The sequence below is a fragment of the Chrysemys picta genome, chromosome 1, assembly GCF_011386835.1.
Source record: "Chrysemys picta bellii isolate R12L10 chromosome 1, ASM1138683v2, whole genome shotgun sequence".
Classification (NCBI taxonomy): Eukaryota; Metazoa; Chordata; order Testudines; family Emydidae; genus Chrysemys; species Chrysemys picta.
The window spans coordinates 241,097,695-241,121,326 of record NC_088791.1 but is presented as its reverse complement, the minus strand read 5'-3'; the positions used below and the strand labels follow the sequence as shown (position 1 = coordinate 241,121,326).

At 40.3% G+C, this 23,632-nt stretch overlaps 2 long non-coding RNA genes across 2 annotated transcripts in view; one reads left to right on the top strand and one right to left on the bottom strand.

The window, feature by feature from the left end:
- Window positions 1–16,437, top strand: part of LOC101954129 (uncharacterized) — a 79,401-nt gene extending 62,964 nt beyond the window's left edge. The window contains exons 4-6 of the long non-coding RNA XR_010597688.1: window positions 478–559; window positions 8,427–8,720; window positions 14,561–16,437. This is a non-coding gene — a long non-coding RNA (uncharacterized LOC101954129). The remainder of the gene's footprint in view (window positions 1–477; window positions 560–8,426; window positions 8,721–14,560) is intronic.
- On the bottom strand, window positions 1,873–21,891 carry LOC135980787 (uncharacterized). The gene is made up of 3 exons (XR_010597691.1): window positions 21,517–21,891; window positions 19,370–21,464; window positions 1,873–4,116 (listed from the first exon to the last, which is right to left on the bottom strand). It is a non-coding gene; the product is annotated as an uncharacterized LOC135980787 (long non-coding RNA).
- Between the last annotated feature and the right edge of the window lie 1,741 nt (window positions 21,892–23,632).

Genomic DNA, 23,632 nt, shown 5'->3' with positions numbered 1-23,632 from the left:
TTCTATACAATACAGAATGAGAGACATAACTGGTGAATTCATTTTACTTAGCTTTACTGTAAGAGTGAAGTGATGGGAAATTTATTATTGCACTACCATTCTCACTAAGATAGTTAATGATCCGTCGGGATCGCCTTAATAAATCTCTCTTTCAGGGGTTGATTACTGTAACAATAATTCACTCCAGAATGAAACTTGCATATTTGATCATTGCCCGGAAACGTAAATGCTTTACCAATTTTGAAAAATAAAATTGTTTTTACTTTGGACTTTTATCTCTTTGTAAAGACCCAGCATGGTCTTTACTCTCTGATCAAAAGATTTCTCTACATATGATTTTAATTTCTCCCTTGTACGTCTATTGAAACTAGGGTGGGTACGCTTATGATTTTATGTAGCATCAGAAAACTGCATTGATGAGGAAGAATTCTGGTTCACTGGTGTTTCTCTCTCTCTCTTCATATGTGCTCCTTGAAGGAAGAATATTATTCCTGGTCAATAATAAGTAATACTACAGAAATCTGAGCTGAGTCTGATGGCACCCTACAACATATATATGGTAATGTCTCTGCAGGGGGTTGGATTTTTGAAATTTTTTGAGTCAGTCCCTCCCCCCCCCCCACACACACACTTCCCCCCCCCCCCCCCCGCAATCCTCTCCACGTTTTTCAACCAGATCTACTCATAAGGATTTGGTTTCACAGTGTAACAGGTAGAGATGATCAAATTATTACTTGTGAGTTGTATGTCTGATAAAGTAAGCACTTTTTCTTTTGCAAATTATATTTAGGAAGTAATTTGTGAGAATATATTTGAGACTATGTTTTCTTCACAAACTGACCAGAGTATCCACACCGTCTGATTGGTCACCTGAGCCACAGGGCATTGTTTCTTTTCCCTGTTTAGATGACCCAAGCTTTATGGTCAGAAAAAAAAAATCTTTTTATACATTTTCCGATTATTAGCAAATATTCTTTATTGTTCCATAAATTAGCTTTCAAAGAGTACAGAAGTTTTCAAAAAGACCATGAAAGCACTTGAGGTGCAAATACTTTTGTGATTATTTATTTATGTAGTATTGACAATGCTTTTAGATTCTGCAAACATTCTGGCAAAAAAAAAAAAAAAGAGAATTGCTCTCTAAGTGTTCATTAATAAGTAATTAAAGAAGGGTCTCAAATACCAACAGAACTATGTGCTTTATTTATTAGAATATTATGTGTTAGTTTTTTGCTCCATTCCCCCTTTTATAATGTGTTATCAGTGCAACCAGTAAGCTTGCCACCTCCTCCAAAAAGTCTTGGGAAGCCTTTGTATCATAGCCATCATTTTACTTATGATATTGTGAATGGAACATTGTTTTACTGTTACTTTGTTGTAACTCTGTTATGGATAGTTATTTAAAGAGATCACTAAACCTATATGGCCTTATTATAGAAATATGTTTTGCTTATGACCTCTAGTGGCGGGAGAGGAGCTGTGCATGAAATTACTTGAAATACATACACTTGAAAAAAGAAAGTTATAAAATCTTGCCACAACATAGTTTCAACATATTCCAAGTTAGAATAAAGTTCAGCCATGAATGGATTTTAACCATGCATTGCATTTACCCTAAAATAGACTTAATCTGATGTAATTATCTATTACATTAAGATAGGTTTCAGAGTAGCAGCCGTGTTAATCTGTATCCGCAAAAAGAAGAACAGGAGTACTTGTGGCACCTTAGAGACTAACAAATTTATTAGAGCATAAGCTTTCGTGGGCTACAGCCCACTTCTTCGGATGCATATGATATGCATGTGATATGCATCCGAAGAAGTGGCTGTAGCCCACGAAAGCTTATGCTCTAATAAATTTGTTAGTCTCTAAGGTGCCACAAGTACTCCTGTTCTTTTTACATTAAGTTAGCCATTCAAATAATGTGATAGCTATAGACATATGTAGGGACATGCTGTTAATTCATGCGTGTAAGCAATGTGGTGATGGTGCTGCCTAAAACAGTCGCACGTTGGTTGGGAAAGAGCCCCTTAAACAACTGAACCTGTTAAAAAAAAAAATCAAAATAGGCTTGTTATTTCTACTCGTACAAATAAACTAAATTCTGAGATGGACCCGATGTTTTATTCTCTGTACAAGAGTGTTGAGTCTCACGCCATTGATCAGACATGATAGAAGGGAGTTTGAAATGTCAGGACCCGAACCAATCACAAGGAGCTTTCAAAGCTGTTAGTAACTGGTCCACAGATGTTCTACAAGTCTCCTGGGCTCCACAACTGCCAAGAGTGGCTTATGTATTCTGTGGGAGAGAAGCACCCCTTCTCAAACAGCCTAACATGCTCTACCCACACAGATCTGCATATGAGAAGTAGGGTCATTGAAATGACATCAGGAAGCTGTAGCACAACTACAAATACTATATGCACTACACCAGCACATTCCTATGACAAAAACTATCAGCTCAAGTAGGACCTCAAGCCTCCAGAGCACTTAAAACACACATTTTACTTTAAGTTCATGAATAGTTCCATTGAAGTCAATGGGATTCCTTGTGTGTTTAAAGTTAAGCATGTGCTTAAGTGCTTTGCAAGTTCCAATCCAGACTTAGTATTGCAGTAATGAGGCTAGAAAGTTTTTTTTTTTTAAAAAAACCTTTGTATTTTGTATATTTTCCCTATTCTAAAAAAAGACAGTACTATCAATACAATGTGGCATATTTATAATGTTATATTTGTAGTAATAGGATTTTCATATATTTTTCCAGTCTGTGAATTTAGGGAATATGATATTTATTCTGAGGCTAAGTACCTAATATTCATAAGGGGGGAGGGGGAAAGACTTCTTCACAAATGGGTGGAAGTAAGGTCTGCATTACATTTAATATGATTTGTTCCAAATCGTTCACCTCTTCAATCACTTTTACTGTTGTACTTTTATTACTGTGTAGGCCCTACCTGAGATCAAGCCCCATTGTGCTAAGTGTGGTATGTTAACATAGTAAAAGACAATCAAAGTGCTTTCAATCCACATAGACAGGACAGAAAGGGTAGGAAAAAAGAAATAATATCCATAATTTACAGATAGGGAACTGAGGCACAACAAAATTAAAATTTGCTCAAGCACACAGAGAGCTAGGAATTGAATCTGTATCTCCTGAGGTTCAGTTTAGTGCCTTAAACACGAGACCATCCTTCCCTGTTCTAGCTGTCCAATTCTCACTCTATTTTTTAGTTACCTGTTTTCCAATAGCCCTTCTTGAATCTGAGTGAGGTAAAGGAGGAGGAAAAAGGAATCCGAAGACATAAGCCTACTAGTGCACCTCCCTCCCTTACTAATGTTCTAAGATCTTTAGGATAATTACGCAGAAAAATGAATGGAGGAGTACTTGTGGCACCTTAGAGACTAACAAATTTATTTGAGCATAAGCTTTCATGGGCTAAAACCCACTTCATCGGATGCATTCAGTGGAAAATACAGTAGGAAGATACACACACACACACACACACAGAGAGAGAGAGAGAACATGAAAAAATGGGTGTTGCCATACCAACTATAATGAGACTAATCAATTAAGGTGGGCTATCATCAGCAGGAGGAAAAAAAACTTTTGTAGTGATAATCAGGATGGCCCACTTCCAACAGTTGACAAGAAGGTGTGTGTAACAGTAGGGGAAAAATTAGCATGGGGAAATAGTTTTTACTTTGTGTAATGACCCATCCACTCCCAGTCTTTATTCAAGCCTAACTTAATGGTGTCCAGTTTGCAAATTAATTCCAATTGTGCAGTTTCTCGTTGGAGTCTGTTTTTGAAGTTTTTTTGTTGGTTTTCCATGGTCCCCCAGAGCATTGTCTGGTCTCTGCTTATCATTATTTTGTCACAGTTCTCTCTCAGATGCTTTATAAATACATATTCCATGCTTGTACATTTAAATTATCCACTGGTGCTCAGTACGGAGACATGCATTTGAAAGGCAGGCTCTTCTTCCTGTTGTTAGACAGATGTCACAATGTCCAGTAAAGTGAAATAACAGAGTGTGGCACTTCAGGTACATCGGCACATTGCCATGGTAACCGGTTTATGTTGCAGTACCGCCAAGAGCCCTTTGGGGGGAATCTCTGTTGAACCAAGCAACACACATTAGTGCTTTCATACACCACAGGTGATACACACAAGTCAGAGAAGTCATTTTGAATTGAATATGGGGAAAATACAGGACATTTCTGAAGCTTGAAAACTGGCCCAAGGCTTGGCAATGCTGAAAGGGTAACATCATTGGGGAGCATCAGGCTTTGCAGACATATCAGACGATAAGAGGCCTTTTTCTAAGCTACACCAGCAGAAGTTCAGAGTAAATTCACTGACTCCTGCCCCTTCTCTAGTACTGACAACATAAACTATGTTGATATGATGCCAGGAGGCCAGACTTGCTATTCTGCTACGCCTTCTCACTGCTCTCTGCATAGCAGCAGCTGCTGTGTGCATGGTGCACAGACTAATAAGGTCCCTGGCAGGACAGGTTCAGTGACACCAGAGGAGCTCCAAAGGTGCTGTTAGATCACTGCCATGACTAAATTATACCACTAAGGGTGTGTCTACACTGCATCCTTCTTTTGGCAGCGTGTGGTGTGCATACCTATATAGTCCCACTAGTACCCGTTAAAATAGCCGTGTAGACAGTGACGCCTGGCTTAGGTGAGGAAAGACATGCCTAAAGGGAGTGGGCACTCAAGTACATACCCTACAGGGCTGTCTCCGTGCACAAGCTGTGTATTACCATCTCCGCTGCTAGTTTTAAACAGTGTAGTGTCCCACTGCCTCCTCTGCTGGAGCCCTTCCCCGCCGCAGGGAAAGCTTCAGAGTGGGGAAAAGCTCAGCCTTCCCCTGCTGCCTCCACCCCCCAGAGTCTTTCCTTGCCACAGTGAAAGGGGCTGTCAGCAGTGAGCTGCTGAAGCCTTTCTCCATTGTTTCCCCTCTGCCAGAGCCTTTCACTGACACGTGTAGCTACACACCAGTAAAAAGAACAGGAGTACTTGTGGCACCTTAGAGACTAACAAATTTATTAGAGCATAAGCTTTCATGGACTACAGCCCACTTCTTCGGATGCATATAGAGTGGAATATTGAGGAGATATATATACGCACATACAGAGAGCATAAACAGGTGGGAGTTGTCTTACCAACTCTGAGAGGCCAATTATTTATTTATTACACACCAGTGTGGATTCAGCCTGCTTTTCACTGCAGCACATAGCTACACATACACTACACACCATGGTGGCAGCATGCAGTGTAAGATGTAGCCTAATGGGGCTGGTTGTTTGTGTTGTGTTTGGTTTTACTTTCCTCTTGACTTGCACGAGGAGGGGGCAACAAGCCATGAGATATACAGGACAGGTGGAGGTAGCAAAAACCTAAAGACCATTCAAATGTTAGGCATGCAACAGACAGAAGCACGAGAAAGACAAGCCTGGACAAAAAGGAGGAAGAGGGTGCCGAAACAGGAGAACAGGAAGAGGAGAGTGCTTTGCCCAATACAAAGTTATTGCGTTGTTTTGACATGTATTTTTACTATTATAATGCACAGCTTACAGCTAATAAATTTTATCACTCTATTTGTTGTTTTAATTTAGATGCAATATATGGGTCCAAAGAGTCAAAAGTTAGTTAATGTGACTAAACAGTGTTAAACATGGTTTGGGGATTGGTATACAGAGACCTCAGCCACAGGCAAACACCACTAAACATCTTTTTAACCTTTATTAAAGATAAAGGAAAAATAATTAAAAAGCATTTGAAATGTAAGCTTTACTAAGTAAGGCTTTCTTTTTAACTCTTCTTCCCTTTTCCTCTAACTGGAGAGAGTTATTTAAAAGACCCCTTGTCCCCTTGTCTGACAGTCTTTAGATGGTACTTGTGACAGATAGGGCAATTTCCCACAATATCTATGGAAGATCTTCTTGAATTAAGTTTAAGTATCTTTGAGGTCCACTGTATTAAATGACAGATTTCAGAGTAGCAGCCGTGTTAGTCTGTATCCTCAAAAAGAACAGGAGTACTTGTGGCACCTTAGAGACTAACAAATTTATTAGAGCATAAGCTTTCATGGGCTACAACCTGCATCCAAAGAAGTGGGTTGTAGCCCACGAAAGCTTATGCTCTAATAAATTTGTTAGTCTCTAAGGTGCCACAAGTACTCCTGTTCTTTTTGTATTAAATGAATGGTTTACATATTATTGTGGGCTGGGATTGTACATAACCTCTTGAGGGGGGAGATGTGACATATGTGACATCTCAGGGTGCAAAGGACTACAACTCAACTATGTGCCAGACAAGAACAGACTTTTGGAACAAAACATGTTCAGTGGTTTTCCTGGGGAATCTCTAGAGGGAGGTGAATGCAAATTCCCCAACTCATTATGCCAAAAACAACCTTTTGAAGCTATGCCCTGTGCAGAGGGTCTTTGCCTGCTGATTACCTTTTACAGAAGGCCAAGATCAAAGGCCTAAGATCAAGAAAGAAATGGCTGCTCTGCTCAGCCATTGTTCTGGTTCTGAATCGGAGCATTCATGGAGGATAGGTCCATCAATGGCTATTAGCCAGGATGGCCGAGGATGGTGTCCTTAGCCTCTGTTTGCCAGAAGCTGGGAATGGACGAAAGGGGATGGATCACTTGATGATTATCTGTTCTGTTCATTCCCTCTAGGGCACCTCGCATTGGCCCCTGTCAGAAGACAAGATACTGGATTAGATGGACCATTGGTCTGACCCAGTATGGCCGTTCTTATGTTCTAGACAGTTATGAGCTTGTAACCACTTGTTTTCTTATTTTATAAGCTCCTCAGGGCAGGGAGCATATCTCCATGTGTATTTTAACAGCACTTAGCACCTCTGGAATATAAATATTAAAAATAATTAACAAGGAGTCTGTAGAGAGAGGAAATAATGCAGCGAATAGATATGTTTTTGTGAACAATGAAAAAGTAACACTGATAGCATCTGAATATATTACGTGCAACTGTCTGAGTGTATTGGAAATCAGATGCCTTCCCTGCTCTTATTATTTCCACCCACCTCTTCCTCTGACCTCCCTTACCCTGTAAGGCTAAATATGATGCCCTTTTATTGGAAATAAGCCCTGCCCTTGTCAGTTTTGGGGAAGATCACTGTAATGTGTGCTCTAGGGGAAGAGAAGAGGAAAATCAATGCCTGACATGCTAGCAGAAAGTGAAACTTGAGGGTCATGGGCAGCAGTGAATCTGTCAGATCTGATTAATTCAGAGTAGAGGTCTAAAAGTTTTTCTGTGTTACTGCGTGCAAATGCCAGCTCTTTGTAGCAGCATGGAGTAAAAAAGGCATATTAAAACTGAGTGGCACTTGGGTCCTCCAAAATTTTGAGCTTACCTCTCAGAGCTTTAGACCCTCGTCCAGACCAAAACTACTTCTTAGTCTTTTGCCCAAACAGCCTTTTCTTATCTCGTCGCCTCATAACAGCCTTGACTCCCCCCAATCCTTTACCTATGTTACACATTGTCAGTGAATACCTTTACAGAATACAAACTGCATTTTATTATACCACCTTACATACAGTAATCTAAAATGCAGTACCTACAGGCTTCAGACTTGGTGTGATTTTTTACATCTCTGAGGCAGGAGTGCTGGAACTAGGGGTGCTGAAGGTGGCAGCACCCCCTGGCTTGAAGTGATTTCCATCATATACAGGGTTTATAGTTGTGTTCAAGGGCTCACAGTAGCCCCACTATTAAAAACTGTTCCAACATGACTGCTCTGAGATCTACAAAGCAACTCAAATTTGAAGAAATAAGAATAACTGACTTATACAGCACATTTAATTCAGCGGAAGAATGGTCCAATGATTAGGTCCCTAGCCTAGGATTTAGAAGACCCAGATTCAATTCCCTACTCTATCACTAACTTCTTGTGTGACCTTGGGAAAGTCACTTATCTTTCTGTGCCTCAGTTTCCCATCTGTAAAATTGTAACAATATTGCCTTAACTCAGACTGGTGTTAAAGACAGTGAAGCACTTTGTGATCCATGGACGAAAAGCACTATGTAAGACCTTGGTATTATTATATTGTTTTCAAAGAATTTGCAAATATTAACTAATCCTCACAACCCAACCGTAATCCCCTTTTACAGATAGGGAATAAAGCACAGAGAAGTTAAGTGACTGACCCAAGTGTCATACATGAAGTCTGTTGAAAAGCTGAGAACAGAACCCATGATTCTTAGACTGATATCTAATCCACTAGACTGCAGTTCTCCTGCCAATTATGTGACTCTCTTGGTGTCACAGTTTTCTCTTGACAGCTCTACAGAGCATTCACCACGTTGAGGACACATATCCAAAGGAGAGAGTAGAGGAGGTCTGTTGCCCACCAATCACCTCTCACTTTGTTCAACAGATTATGCAGCCTGTGTGATATTTTGGGAAGTAGACCTGCACAATGTGGCATCCTGCTGGTTACTGCTACAACACCAGCCTTCTCACCACCTTCTCTCTGTTCAAGTTTTCTCCTCCCAAACTGACTCAGAAGGTGTGCTCACACACAGGGCCAATTCTTCAGAGAGCCTTCAACCCAGCCTCCATTTGGGAGCAATGTGCTATGCAATTTGAACACCATTATTTGTGCATTCCATTGTTTGCATAGCTGTGTATGCAAAAGCAGAAAGCATTTTTTGAAGATTTCACCCACAAGGTAAGTAATACTCTGACTGCTGAATCACATCTTTCTTTTTTTTTTTAAATGCAGTAGGAAATCAAATGCCAGCTTGGCATTAAACAAAAGGGTCATAGATTGGGCCTGGTAAAGTAATACAAACAATACTACTTCCTGACTTTGTTTTTTAAAAGCAACTTTATAGCTAAACAGTAACTTTAGAAGAAAAACAAAACAAGATTCCTAGTGACTTTATATCTTGGAAGGAACTTGAGAAAAAAAAAATCTAATCTTTCCCCCCAAAACTTTGTCCATAAGTGGGTGAAATGGGATTTAGAATCTGAATGTAGATTTGGCTATGATTACAAGTGGTCACTACCTCTATAATGGGCTGAATCAAAACCCAACTCCAAATACGGTTTTGAAATTCAAATTTGGTGGCTTGGGCTGGTCTCTAGTGATAATATTTCATAGAATCATAAAATCATAGAACTGGAAGGAAGGTCATCTAGTCCAGTCTCCTGCACCCAAGGCAGGGCTAAGTATTATCTAGACAATCCCTGACAGGTGTTTGTCCAACCTGCTCTTAAAAATCCCCAATGATGGAGATTCCACCACCTCCCTAGGCAATTTACTCCAGTGCTTAATCACTCTGACTGTTAGGAAGTTTTTCCAAATGTCCAACCTAAACTGCCCTTGCTGCAATTTAAGCCCATTGCTTCTTGTCCTATCCTCAGAGGTTAAAAAGAACATTTTTTCTCCCTCCTCCTTGTAACAGTTTTCAAGTACATAAAAAGTTGGTATGTCCCCTCTCAGTCTTCTCTTTTCCAGACTAAACAATTTTTTCAATCTTCCCTCATAGGTTATGTTTTCTAGACCTTTAATCATTTTTGTTGCTCTTCTCTGGACTTTCTCCAGTTTGTCCACATCTTTCCTGAAATGTGGTGCCCAGAACTGGACACAATACTCCAGCTGAGGCCTAATCAGCATGGAAGAATTACTGATCATGTCTTGCTTACAATACTCCTGCTAATGCATCCCAGAATTATGTTTGCTTTTTTTGCAACAGCATTACACTATTGACTCATATTTAGCTTGTGGTCCACTATGATCTCCAGATCCCTTTCCACAGTACTTCTTCCTAGGCAGTCATTTCCCATTTTGTATGTGTGAAACTGATTGTTCCTTCCTAAGTGGAGTACTTTCCATTTGTCCTTATTGAATCTCATCGTATTTACTTCAGACCATTTCTCCAGTTTGTCCAGATCATTTTGAATTTTAATCCTATCCTCCAAAGTACTTTAAACCCCTCCCAGCTTGGATTCATCTGCAAACTTTATAAGTGTAGTCACTGTGCCATTATATAAATCATTGATGAAAATATTGACCAGAACCGGACCCAGAACTGATCCCTGCAGAACCCCACTCATTATGTCCTTCCAGCAAGACTGTGAACCACTGATAACTACTCTCTGGGAATGATTTTCCAACCAATTATGCACCCACCTTATAGTAGCTCCATATAGGTTGTATTTCCCTAGTTTGTTTATGAAAAGGTCATGTGAGACTGTATCAAAAGCCTTACTAAAGTCAAGATATACCACATCTACTGCTTCCCCCCATGCACAAGGCTTGTTACCCAGTCAAAGAAAGTTATCAGGTTTGTTTGACATGATTTGTTCTTGACAAATCTATGCTGACTCTTATTTATCACCTTATTATCCTCTAGGTGTTTGCAAATTGATTGCTTAATTATTTGCTCCATTATCTTTTGGGGTACAGAAATTAAGTTGACAGATCTGTAATTCCCCAGGTTGTCCTTATTTCCATTTTTATAGATGGGCACTATATTTGCCCTTTTCCAGTCTTCTGGAATCTCTCCTATCTTCCATGACTTTTCAAAGACAATTGCTAATGGCTCAGATATCTCCTCAGTCAGCTCCTTGAGTATTCTAGGATGCATTTAATCAGGCCCTGGTGATTTGAAGACATCTAATTTGTCCAAGTAATTTTTGACTTGTTCTTTCCCTATTTTAGACTCTGGTCCTACCTCATTTTCACTGGCGCTCACTATGTTAGATATCCCATCGCCACCAACTTTCTTGGTGAAAACCAAAACAAAGAAGTCATTAAGCACCTCTGCCATTTCCACATTTTCTGTTATTGTCTTTCCCCCCCTCATTGAGTAACGGGCCTACCCTGTCCTTGGTCTTTCTCTTGCTTCTAATGTATTTGCTGTATTGATTCCTCAGTATGACAGATTCATGGATTCTAAAGCAGAAGGGGCTACTGCGATCCTCAAGTCTGACCTCCTGCATAACAGGCTATACAATTTCACCCAGTGACTCCTGCAGTGGAGAGAATTACAATACCTTACTGCACAAGTGTCTGTGTAAAGAATACCTGCTGGGACATATTTTTCCCCACATAGTTTTAGTTGGCATGGAATGAATGTGGCACATTGCGTCTACAAAATGTTGAGGTGAACTATCATGCCCGAGAGTTAACAACAAGAGCAACAACAATTAAACTAATTCCTATAATTTCAATTGTATTCATTTTCTCCTTTCCATAATTAACAATCCTGGGGTTATTTTGTTCAGTTTCCCAGTCGTGTGAAAATAACTAAACTTAAGTTGAGAGACAAGGTGGCTGAGGTAATACCTTTTATTGGACCAGCTTCTGTTGCTGAAAGAGACAAGTTTTCAAGCTTACACAGAGCTCTTTTTGAGGCCTGGGAAACTAACTCAGAGTGTCACTGCTAAATACAAGGTGGAACAGATTGTTTAGCCTATGCAGTTAACACATATTTCAAGGGGCTATTCAAGGTGCAATGGCCCTTGATTGGTCCCTTGAAATGTGTGTTAATTGTTTATGCGAAACAATCTGTTGCACTTTGTATTTAGCAGTGACACTCTGAGGCCTTGGCTACACTGGCGCTGTACAGCGCTGCAACTTGCTGCGTTCAGGGGTGTGAAAATGCCCCTCCCCGAGCGCAGTGAGTACAGCGCTGTAAAGCGCCAGTGTAATCAGACCCTGCAGCACTGCACGCTCACTCGCAGCGCTGCAAGCTATTCCCCTCGGAGAGGTGGAGTACTTACAGCGCTGCGAGAGAGCTCTTGCGGCGCGACTACACTCGCACTTCACAGTGCTGGGAAGTCCTGAGTGTAGCCAAGGCCTGAGTTAGGGCAGGTCTACACTTTAAACACTGCCTTGCCCCAGCTGCATTGGTGCAGCTGCATTGCTGTAGTGCTTTAATGAAGACGCTCTATGCTGATGGGAGAGTGCTCTCCTGTCATTGTAGTTAATCCACCTCCCCGAGAGGTGGTAGCTGTGTCAGTGGGAGCAGCTCTCCCGCTAACATAGCACTATCTATACCAGCACTTAGGTTGGTATAATATCTTGCTCAGGGGTGTGGACTTTTCAGAACCCTGAGCAAATTTGTTATACCGAAGTAATTCTGTAGAATAGACCTGCCCTTAGTTTCCCAGACCTGAAGAAGAGCTCCGTGTAAGCTCGAAACCTTGTCTCTCTCACCAACAGAAGTTTGTCCAACAAAAGATATTTCCTCATCCACTTTGTCTCGCTAATATCCTGGGACCAAGACAGCTACAACAACACTGCATAAGCTTAAATTGATTATTTGCCTCCTCTGTACATTACCCAATATTTAAGAAACAGCTTTAACACTATTAATTAAATTTAATGTGCATTAACTTTCTCTTATTAATGTAAACAATCAAAATAGTTTTGGATTTTAACTGCTAAGGCTGTCTGGGAAAAAAGAAGATACAATGCTCCATTTATGGAAACTGAAGTCTTGGAATTAATGTTACTAATTTCATGAAAATAATTAAGCAATAATGACCAAGGCACAGGTTATTTCCGGCCATTAATGATCTGCTGTAGAGTTGATGGTCTGTGATGAAGACAAGGGATATTAACCTCGGCCGGTTCTTAATTAATCAGATATTGCCTTGTGCAGACACTATTGCAATCTCTCTCCATTTCTTTAAAAAAAAAAAAAAAAAAAGACACCATGTATGATGGGGTGGGGGTCCCAATCCAGTGTGGGGCAACTGCACCCCCTCTCTCAAGCTGTTCTTTACCTTGAGTCTGAGACCCCTAAGGAGTAAAGTTGATGGGAATACTCTTTCACAGGGCAGTGAGGCCTACTGGCCAGAGTCAATGGTTTACCCGGATCCGCAGGGAAGTGGGGTTTACCCAGATGCACAGAGCAGCATGGCTTAGCAGCCAGAGTCCAGAGAGTTGCCCCAAGCCGCAGGGTGGGAAGGCTTTGTGGTCGAAGTCAATGGGCTACCACCTGAGGGGTGGGGGGGGGGGAAGAGGTGGCGGCTTGGGTAGGAGGACCCAGCCTAGGGCCCACCTTGCTCCACCAGGTCCCAGCCTAGGACCCTAAAAGTGGCGGAATGTTTCACCACTGAGTCAGTGTGGCTCCATCAGAAACACACCAACTTCCCACTGGACTATAACTAGTCCCCCCCCGGGCCACTTCCTACCATGTCTCTTGGAGCTGTAGTTGAAGCATCATCCGGGTTCCCAGTGACTCTGATGCTGCAGGCTCTTGGGCATTGGTCTGGGTCTCTGTGGCTCCAGCTTCCACAGTCAGGGATTCCAACTGCTCCCAGGCTGAAGCCAGCCAGGAGCCTCCTTCCTCCCCAGCAGTCAGTCCAGACTGAGCTGGCTTCTTCCTTTTATACTAGTGCTGCACCTGGATCGTGCCCAGTAGGGTCGTGGGGGCATGGCTTCCTCAGCCCACAGTGAGGAGTTAACCCTTCCCTGTCCAGTGTGGGGTGAGTTCACCTCATCACACCATGTAATATGGCTCTCAGAGAACTAGTCATTGCTAGAAAAGTAGCATATAGAAGGGCCAATCTGGTCAGGCTCCAAGGTCCTCTTGTGAATTCCTTAGCATCCTGAACTCCCAGTGAGTTCAAATAATTTGCTTAAATGAACTGCCATTGATAGCTGACTGAAAATGCAGATGAGCAAACATCTACATTTCCAACCCACCAGAATTCAAGGGTGTTCCAATCTAGGGTTTTGCTTGGACCATTTTTCCCATTGTCACCACAGTGTGAGTGAATCTGATTTAGAGATTTGGAGGAGGACAGACTTCACACACTAGTTCATGGGGAGCTTTCTATTAACATGCATTGGCACAGAAGAAAGCACAAAGATGGTTGTGGATTGAGTGGATTAAGCATTGTTGGCTGATGTTGAAGAGTAAGGAGAAGTTTTTATGCATATTTGGCAAGAATGCACAAAGATTAAGTAGTTCCAGGAAGAGATGGCTCAGAAAATGGGTACCATTATTAATTAATATTTTATTTTTTAGATAGGAACATAGAGTAGGTATTTCTGCTGCTGAATGCTGGAGGTCTGATCCTAAGACTGGATGAACAATATTACTCCAATTGAAGTCAATGGGCAGGTTCAGTTCCGTTCAGTATCAGGCCCTAGGAAAGGTATTCCAAAAAATAACAGGTTCCTTTCCTAAAAGTCTTATGTTCTAGCTACATAAGCTGGTACTGCACAGAATGAACTTTATATTATTTAGTGCTGACAGACTGCTCAGTACTGTACAGGGATAAAGATAATGCCTACCTTGAAGAATTTATAGTCTAAGGCCCTGATTCAGGAAAGTACTTAAACACATACTTAAAATTAAGCAAATGCTTCAATGGGACTTAAACACATGCTTAAGCTACCTCTCGAACAGGGATGCATTCCTGAACTGAGGGCTAAAATGGAATCTACAGATGAGGTGAAGGGTGTTCACTGTAACTACCATGTGTCACTAGTGGGTTCACTACTAACGAGCTCCAACTATTAAACCTGCTTGTTTTTCATTTCAGATTCCTGATACAGGGAATACATGGCTTAAAAGTCACCAAACATCCCATTCCACATATTAGCTGCCTCCAAATGGAAACAGCCAGAAACACTGGGTACCGAAATACTGAAAGGCCAAGTTTTGGCCTTGGAAACATTGATGAAAAATAAAAAAGGAAAATACTAGGTAATCTGGCTTCATTTGTCAGGTTTATAGAAGAGGAGTTACCAGTGACCAGAACACCAAAATATTTGAACACTTATTTGTTGCAAATGATTTATTCAATGAATTCAGCCCTTTTATTATATGTGAACTATCTGTGTAATAGCAAACCCTGGATCCTGCCCCGCCCCCAGCCTGTGCAGGGCCCTGCAACAAAAGAGATCAAATTAATGCCTGCCCAGACAACACATTTGAATCAAGAATATTTGGAACTCCAAAAAGTGTTTGAATAGTTTTCCCTCCAACACACTACTCATCCAGCAAGCCAAGTTATGGAAATATGCTGAATAGCTCAAAACCAAATTAACATAATTCCAGAGACCCCCAAAACAGACCAAAATAGGAGAAAGAATTGACCTCTTGATGCTTGACTCTATAAACCTCCCACATAAAAGTGTAAACCAGAAGAGTGATTGGACTCATTTATGTGCTTTATTTACTTATTTTGATTTTATTTTTGATAATCTAACTGATAATCTAACATTGAAATGGCAGGGTATGGTTCAGTGGTCTATTAACAAAAATCATCCACTCCCAGAAAGCCAATTAATTGCTGATGTAACTCCACTGAAGATGAATTTGACCCACTCTGCAAAAGATCATGCCCTATGGGATGAGAGTCCCACTGGACTAATTGCAAAAGTAAATTGAGCAGATACTGTAGAAGAACAATACTAGTTCCGTTTTGCAATTGTTTTCTGCTTTTGGAAACTTTTTATAAGGAAGCAGAGAGAAAAGATACAATCAGATGTTGTTACATGAGCAATGCTGACACACTGGAGATGTGAAATCACCTCTTTCACTGTGGTCAAAGTTTTAAACCTAACTGATAATCTAACATTGAAATGGCAGGGTATGGTTCAGTGGTCTATTAACAAAAATCATCTACTCCCCAAAAGCCAATCCATAACAAACACTGCATCTCATCTTATTTCCCCCCCTTCTCTGATCAGGGCTTCTAAATATCTTAACAAGCTGGATTTTATGTATGCACATGGCATCTTGGCCTGATCTGTTTAGTTAGCTGAAGAAGTGCAATTCCTGGCCTGGCCTGACAAACCAGGCAATGTTCTACCTAGTCTCTGTTCTGGAGGAACTTTTTTTTCTTCAAGACTCTCATCTAGTTTGACTGATGTCCAGATTAGTTTTCTAGGGCTTTTCTTTTTTGAAGGCCTGTTTCCCCACTGACAGGGATTTGGGAAAAGAGAGGAAGTGAGAGAAACAGATTGGAGATTTTACGGGCACATGTATTGTTTTGAACCTGCAGAACAGCTGGAGGGGAAGAGGAGAAGGAAGCTCATAGAAAGACTGACCTTCCCACTGTTCTTTGTGGTTTAATTAAGCCTTGCAAAATGTTCATGGGTTTTGTGCCTAAGCACATTCTTTACTAATATGATGATTGCAAGGAAAAATACTGTCAATATTTTACTCACCCACCAAAAAATATGTATTTTCTCTGAGTAGAATTTTGCAGGGTTGGTTAAATTATCTGTACAGGAAATAGATTTCTTCCCCTTAGGTAATTTTTTGTATTACTAATTTTTGTCTTGGTCCAGCTGGGGAGTATTTGTTTCTGTCAGTTCTCTCCTCAAATGTATTAATCTAGTTCTGCTAAATGTATATTTATTAATTAATTGTACTTTGAATGGAAGAGCCTTTCCCCCACATTTAAACTATGAATATCATCATTAAATTTTCACCCTGACTTTTTTTTTTCACCCTCGTTGCTCATGGGAACTGGGTTAACATATGCAAATATTAATAAGGTGTATTTTGCTATGTAGAACAAATGCAATTCATTTTAGAAAAGAAATTGCAGTAGCCAGATTGTACACAAGATGGCAGATCTGTTTCTCCTTTTCTCTTCATTAATCCTTTAATTTGTCTGATACACTGATGAGGTCTACGCTAAATGATGCAACTGTGGCCTTTGGCACAAAAAACAAGTCACCAATTTAACACCAGATAATGAACGAATGCATGAAATTGGATGTATTAGTTCACCAGAATCAATCACCTTGCCTGTTGAGTTCATGTAAATTATTTTCTGCCTATGTACATAACACCCTTCATCTTCCTACGAGTATGCCAAGAGTTAGTTAGTTATCAAATCACTATTGCTGCTGTGGTTGTAGTCGCCGAGTGTTAATTTTGTAGATGTTTGTTTAAAAAGTTGAGAGACAATGCTGTCTTCTGCAAGGCTTCTTAACTGTTATCGTATTCAGGAATAATTAAGCCATCATGATCTTTTGATATGAATATGATTTTCAAGAGTTGCAGGGAGGGGGAGCAGGGCAATGGATTAGTAACTGAAGGGAGAAGGACTACAGGTCATTTTAATCCTACTCTTTCAAAAGTTTTCTGTTTTAAGGCCTTGTCTACACTAGAAAATTGTATTGCTTTAACTATACTGGAATAGTTAAAGCAATACAACCCCAGCAGTGTAGAATAAATGTGTCTTATACTGCTATAGCTATTCTTGTACGGGAAGGAATAAATATACAAATATAAGGCACCTTTACTGATATAGCTGCATCCACAGAGTTTTGTCTTGCAAATCTAAAGGTCAGAGGTGGTTCAGACCTATGTCCTGTTTATCCAGCCTCCCTTACACAAACTCTACCTCCACCCCTAATGCAGTACAGGGAGCTCAGAAAATTAGTACCAGATTTAGCCCATCACTGCTAATAGATACAACAGGAAGCCAAATTTTAACTTGGTTTTGGTCACCACTCCCAAAGCTTACTTAGAAGCTCAGAAACAGAAGTGGGTCAACCCATGAATCTCACCTCTGGGACCAGAACCTGATCCAAGCTTTTCCCACAGTGCTAGGCTGTTTTGACGCCTTACAAAAGTAGGCTTAAGCCCCAATGTTTAGTTCTGTATCCAGATACACCCAGTATTCTGGGGAAGCACCCAACTCCATGGTTCTGCTTCAAGCTCATCTCTCAAGAAAGATTTTGCTGCTTCTGGACAGGCACAGATTTGAGACAATTTTGCACTTTCAGTTTGGTTTTATTACAGAATTTTGAGACATCTGATCATTCATAGGATGGGAAGGGACCTTGAGAAGTCATCTAGTCCATTCCCCTGCACTTATGGCAGAACTAAGTATAACCCAGACCATCCCTAACAGGTGTTTGTCCAACCTGCTCTTAAAAATCTCCAATGATGGAGATTCCACAACCTCCCTAAGCAATTAATTTCAGTGCTTAACCACACTGACAGTTAGGAAGTTTTTCCTAATCTCCAACCTAAACCATCCTTGCTGCAATTTAAGCCCACTGCTTCTTGTCCTATCCTCAGAGATTAAGAAAAACAATTCTTCTCCCTCCTTCTTGTAACAATCTTTTATGTCCCCACTCAGTCTTCTCTTTTCCAGACTAAACAAACCCAATTTTTTCCAATCTTTCCTCATAGGTCATGTTTTCTAGCCCTTTAATCATTTTTGTTGCTCTCCTCTGGACTTTCTCCAATTTGTCCACATCCTTCCTGAAATGTGGCACCCAGAACTGGACACAATACTCCAGTTGAAGCCTAATCAGTGTGTAGTAGAGTGGAAGAATTACTTCTCGTGTCTTGCTTACAACACTTCTGCTAATACATCCAAGAAGGATGTTTGCTTTTTTTGCAGCAGCGTTACACTGTTGACTCATATTTAGCTTGTGGTCCACTATGACCCCCTGATCCCTTTCCGCAGTACTGCTTCCTAGGCAGTCGTTTCCCATTTTGTGTGTGTGCGCAACTGATTGTTCCTCCTAAGTGCAGTGCTTTGCATTTGTCCTTATTGAATTTCATCTTCTTTACTTCAGACCATTTCTCCAGTTTGTCCAGATCATTTTAAATTTTAATCCTATACTCCAAAGCATTTGCAACCCCTCCCAGCTTGGTACTAGCCGCAAACTTTGTGTGTACTCTCTATGCCATTATCTAAATGAAGATATTGAACAGAACTGGACCCAGAACTGATCCCTGGGGGACCCCACTAGTTATGTCCTTCCAGCATGACTGTGAGCTACTGATAACTACTCTCTGGGAACAGTTTTCCAACCAGTTTTGCATCCACCTTATAGTAGCTCCATCTAGGCTGCATTTCCCTAGTTTGTTTATGAGAAGGTCATGTGAGATAGTATCGAAAGCTTTACTAAAGTCAAGATATACCACGTCGACCCCTTCCCCCCATCCACAAGACTTGTTACCCTGTCAAAGAAAACTATCAGGTTGGTTTGACACAATTTGTTCTTGACAAATCCATGCTGACTCTTATTTATCACCTTATTATCCTCTAGGTGTTTGCAAATTGATTGCTTAATTATTTGCTCCATTATCTTTCTGGGTACAGAAATTAAGCTGACTGGTCTGTAATTCCCCGGGTTGTCCTTATTTCCCTTTTTATAGATGGGCACTATATTTGCCCCTTTCCAGTCTTCCGGAATCTCTCGTTTTCCATGACTTTTCAAAGATAATTGCTGATGGCTCAGATATCTCCTCAGTCAGCTCCTTGAGTATTCTAGGATGCATTTCATCAGGCCCTGCATTTGAAGACATCTAATTTGTCTAAGTAATTTTTGACTTGTTCTTTCCCTATTTTAGCCTCTTCTGATCCTACCTCATTTTCACTGGCATTCGCTATGTCAGATGTCCCATCGCCACCAATCTTCTTGGTGAAAACTGAAACAAAGAAGTCATTAAGCACCTCTGCCATTTCCACATTTTCTGCTATTATGACCCCACCGCCCAATTGAGTAAATGGTCTACCCTGTCCTTGGTCTTCCTCTTGCTTCTAATGTATTTGTAGAATGTTTTCTTGTTACCCTTTATGTTTCTAGCTAGTTTGATCGCATTTTGTGCCATGGCCTTTCTAATTTTGTCCCTAGATACTTGCATTATTTGTTAATATTCATCCTTTGTAATTTGACGTAGTTTCCACTTTTTGTAGGACTCTATTTTAGATCATTGAAGATCTCCTGGTTAAGCCAGGGTGGTCTCTTCCCATACTTCCTATCTTTCCTACACAGTGGGATAGTTTGCTCTTGTGCCCTTAATAATGTCTCTTTGAAAAACTGCCAACTGTCCTCAATTGTTTTTCCCCTTAGACTTGCTTCCCCTGGGATCTTACCTGCCAACTCCCTAAACTGCTAAACTCTGCCTTCTTGAAATCTATTGTCTTTGTTGTGCTGTTCTCCCGCCTACCATTCCTTAGAATCACAAATTCTATCATTCCATGATCACTTTCACTCAAGCTGCCTTCCACTTTCAAATTCTCAACCAGTTCCTCCCTATTTGTCAAAATGAAATCTAGAAAGGCCTCTCCCCTAGTAGCTTTCTCCACCTTCTGAAATAAAAAAATTCAGCCATCTTTTGGATCAAACCCAACCTCAAAAATTTTGTAAAATGTTGCAAAACCACAGGCAATACAACAGAGGTGAGTGAATTCACTATTTGTTTGGAGTTTTGATTTAGCCACGTGGACTTGGTTAAACACAAAATTCAGAGTCTACAAAACCAAACTCTGGAGTTTTGCACATCACTATCCAAGAAAGGAAGGGAGGTTGTATTAGATGCTCAAACTCTAAAACAGCTCAGAGTACTTAATATCGCTAAATCAAAGAGCAGAAATGAAGTTCTAAAGCAGTAATCTAAATATTTTCCTCCTAATAGCACCTGTCATGTCACAGTGCCTGGAGTGGCTCATGACCATGAGTGTCAACCTCAGGGCAGACTGTCAAGAAGCAGGGCAGAGACCCCAAACTGGTGGTATGTTCTATAATTAGATTTCACTACCCTAGTAACAAATGTGAACTCCTGAAGTATTATAACAGTCTTACCATGGAGTCACAGAGAGTCCCCTTGGGCATTCCAGTCTATCTTGCCACCCACACAAGCCGGGTTTAGTGATAAATGATCATTTATACCAAAGATCACAAAATATTCAGGTTGCTTCTAGTCCCAAGAGACCAGTCACTTACCCAAGTCAATTAGTACCTTAGATCTCTCACCAAAGACCAACACTTGTAGCCCATCCTGTAATAAACTAACTAAAGATTTATTAACTAGGAAAAAGAAATGAGAGTTTTACAAGGTTAAAGCAAGCAAACACACACAAATGAGTTAGTCTATGGTTTTAAAAGGTGACAGAGTTGTAGTAATCTGTCAGCTCTGAATGTCTTTTAGGGCTAACCCAAGTTGACCCTTGGATCTCTGCTTCTGTTTCGTAGCTCTGGCCCTGTGAGAGCACAAATAGCAAAAGAAAGATTAAAAATGTTCGTGTCAGCTTTTTTATTTTATTTTATTTTTTTTATTTCCTTCTTCCAGAATTCATACTGATAGGACGAGCCCTTTTGCACATGGCCTCTTCGTGGTTGTGAAGGGGAAATTAACAAAGTCTCTGTACTGTGATGTCACAAGCTTTGGTGGGCCTTCTTAATGAGCAAGAGACGATCCCTCTTGACTCAGTTCACAGTTTCAGAGAAAAAATATTTTTTTTCTTCCACAGTCATAAAGCAAAAAACTTAAATATTACCTGATAGCATGTGATAAAGATATTACAAGTGAGATTAATGCATGCACAATTTACAAGCATTTCATAAACACACAGATGAAACAGACTGGGTTTCCACCAATGAATTTGTCAGTGCTCAACTGAAGCCTAAATCCTTGGCAAAAGCTGGCTCCTGGTATGCCAGCATCACAGCATCAATATCCTAAGAAATTAAAAAATGAAAATGGCACTTTCAGTTCTCAGTAGGATCTGACCCAGGCTAGTCAAGAGAAACTTGATTTTGAGAGAAGACTGAAGTTCAATGATGCGCTGTGACTATTTTTTTAAAGGGAAAATTCATGAAAGAGAAAACTAGCCAGAGTCATTAGGGATGCTGTTCCCTTTTGCCCTACACTCTCTGCAGGTTCCATCACATCATATATACCTGATTTAGAGGGGTGCAATATTGCTGTTGCCCCAGTATTAAGGAGAACTGTCCATCAGAAGAGCACCTGCAGGAGAACATCATGGCATTAGTGGTGAAAGCCAGGCTTACAAAGAAATCTGAGCTATTTTTAAAGCCTCTTGTGTTAGTGCTTTTAATGGGACAATGCTAGAAGAATTTCTGGAAATATCCAAAATGCTGCATTTCTGACTATTACATGTATTTATACTTTTCTAGTGAAATGGGATGCTGATCATCAATGAAGCTGCTTCTGTGGGCAGATTGGTTATCTATTTTCTCATGTCAATCACAATTACCAGGGTGATAATAGTGCTAAGAACTTCTAATTATACATTCAACAAGTGGTGCATGTTCTTACATGGGGTATTCACATCAAAGAAGCTTTCTCTTGCTATCTTTTACACGCCTGTTTGGCATTTAAATACAATGATGTTTATGGGTTTAATTATTACACAGAATAAGTCGAATTTCTTTCCCATAAAAGTCACTTTGAGTCACTTTGTCCTCCAAAGACACTTTCTTAATCAGGACACAATAAATCTACTTAATAAGGGAATTTCAGTGTCCTAAAAGAATTGGCTGAGGAGATCTCTGGCCTGATGTTATATTTTAATACATCCTGAAATACTGGGGAAATTCCAGAGAGAGAGTGCTAATATTCAAAAAGCGCAAGTTGGGTAACTCAAGCTATTTAGCCTGACATCAATCCTGGGCAAATAAATGACCACGCTCACATTGAATTCAATCAATAAAGAATTAAAGGATAGGAATATATTTAATGCTGATCCACATGATTTCATAGAAAATAAGTCTTGTCAAACATGCCTGATTTCATTTTCTTTGAAGAGAACACTTTTAGCACCCCAGCATATTAACTGTATATATGTAATATACTTAGATTTTGGAATGTGTTTGAGGTAGTCCTGCATGGCAATCTGATTAAAAATTAGCATTCTACAATAACAAAGCACATGTAAAATGGATTCAAAACTATTTAACTGACAGATCTCAAAAAGTAGTTATCAATGGGGATTAATCATGGGGTGATTCCATTGGGGTTCTAGGTGGATCATTTCTATTCAAGGGATCAGCTATTCAACATTTGTATCATGATCTGGAAATATAAAATCAGTGCTGATAAAATTTACAAATTACACAAATGGTAAGTAAGGATGGGACAGGGCAGTCCTACAGAGTTGGTAAGCTGCTACCATTCAAACAAATGCAAAGTTATACAACTAGGAACAAGAAATGCAGGCCATGCCTACAGAATGGGGGAACTGTATGCTGGAAAGCAGAACTCTGAAAAGGATTTGGAGATCCTAGTGGACAAGCACCTGAACATGGACTCCCAGTGCGATGCTGTGGCAAAAAGGGCTAACGTGATCCTTGGATGTCTAAATGCGGGAGTAGTGGAGGAAGGGGATTTTACCTCTATATGAGACACTGGATGCAGTCTTCTGGTATCAGTCCTGATATTTTTAAAAGGATATTTAGAACCTCCAGAGGATGCAGAGAAGAGCCACAAAAATGATTCAAAGTCTGGACAAGATGTCCTACAATGAGACTTCAGGAGTTCAATCTGCTTAGTTTATCAAAAAGTAGATCCAGGGGTGAGTTGATTAAGGTGTATAAAATACTTTCATTGGGAGAAAATTGTGGTATCACCCTGTCCATAAACTGCCTGCCTCTAGGCCTGGCCAGCACAGGCAAAGAGCTGTGACATGCCTAATAAAGTAAATTGAGTGACGAGCTGGAGTCAAATGGATTTTTTTGGATCCCAGAGTACTGGATGAAGTGTTCGCTCAGAACTAGATGATATGTTCTGGATGAGCCGTATAGCCAATGACTTTAGTTTATTGTTCATTTATTGTGTGATGTTATAATTAGCTAACATGTTATATCATATAATCTTTGTATGCTAA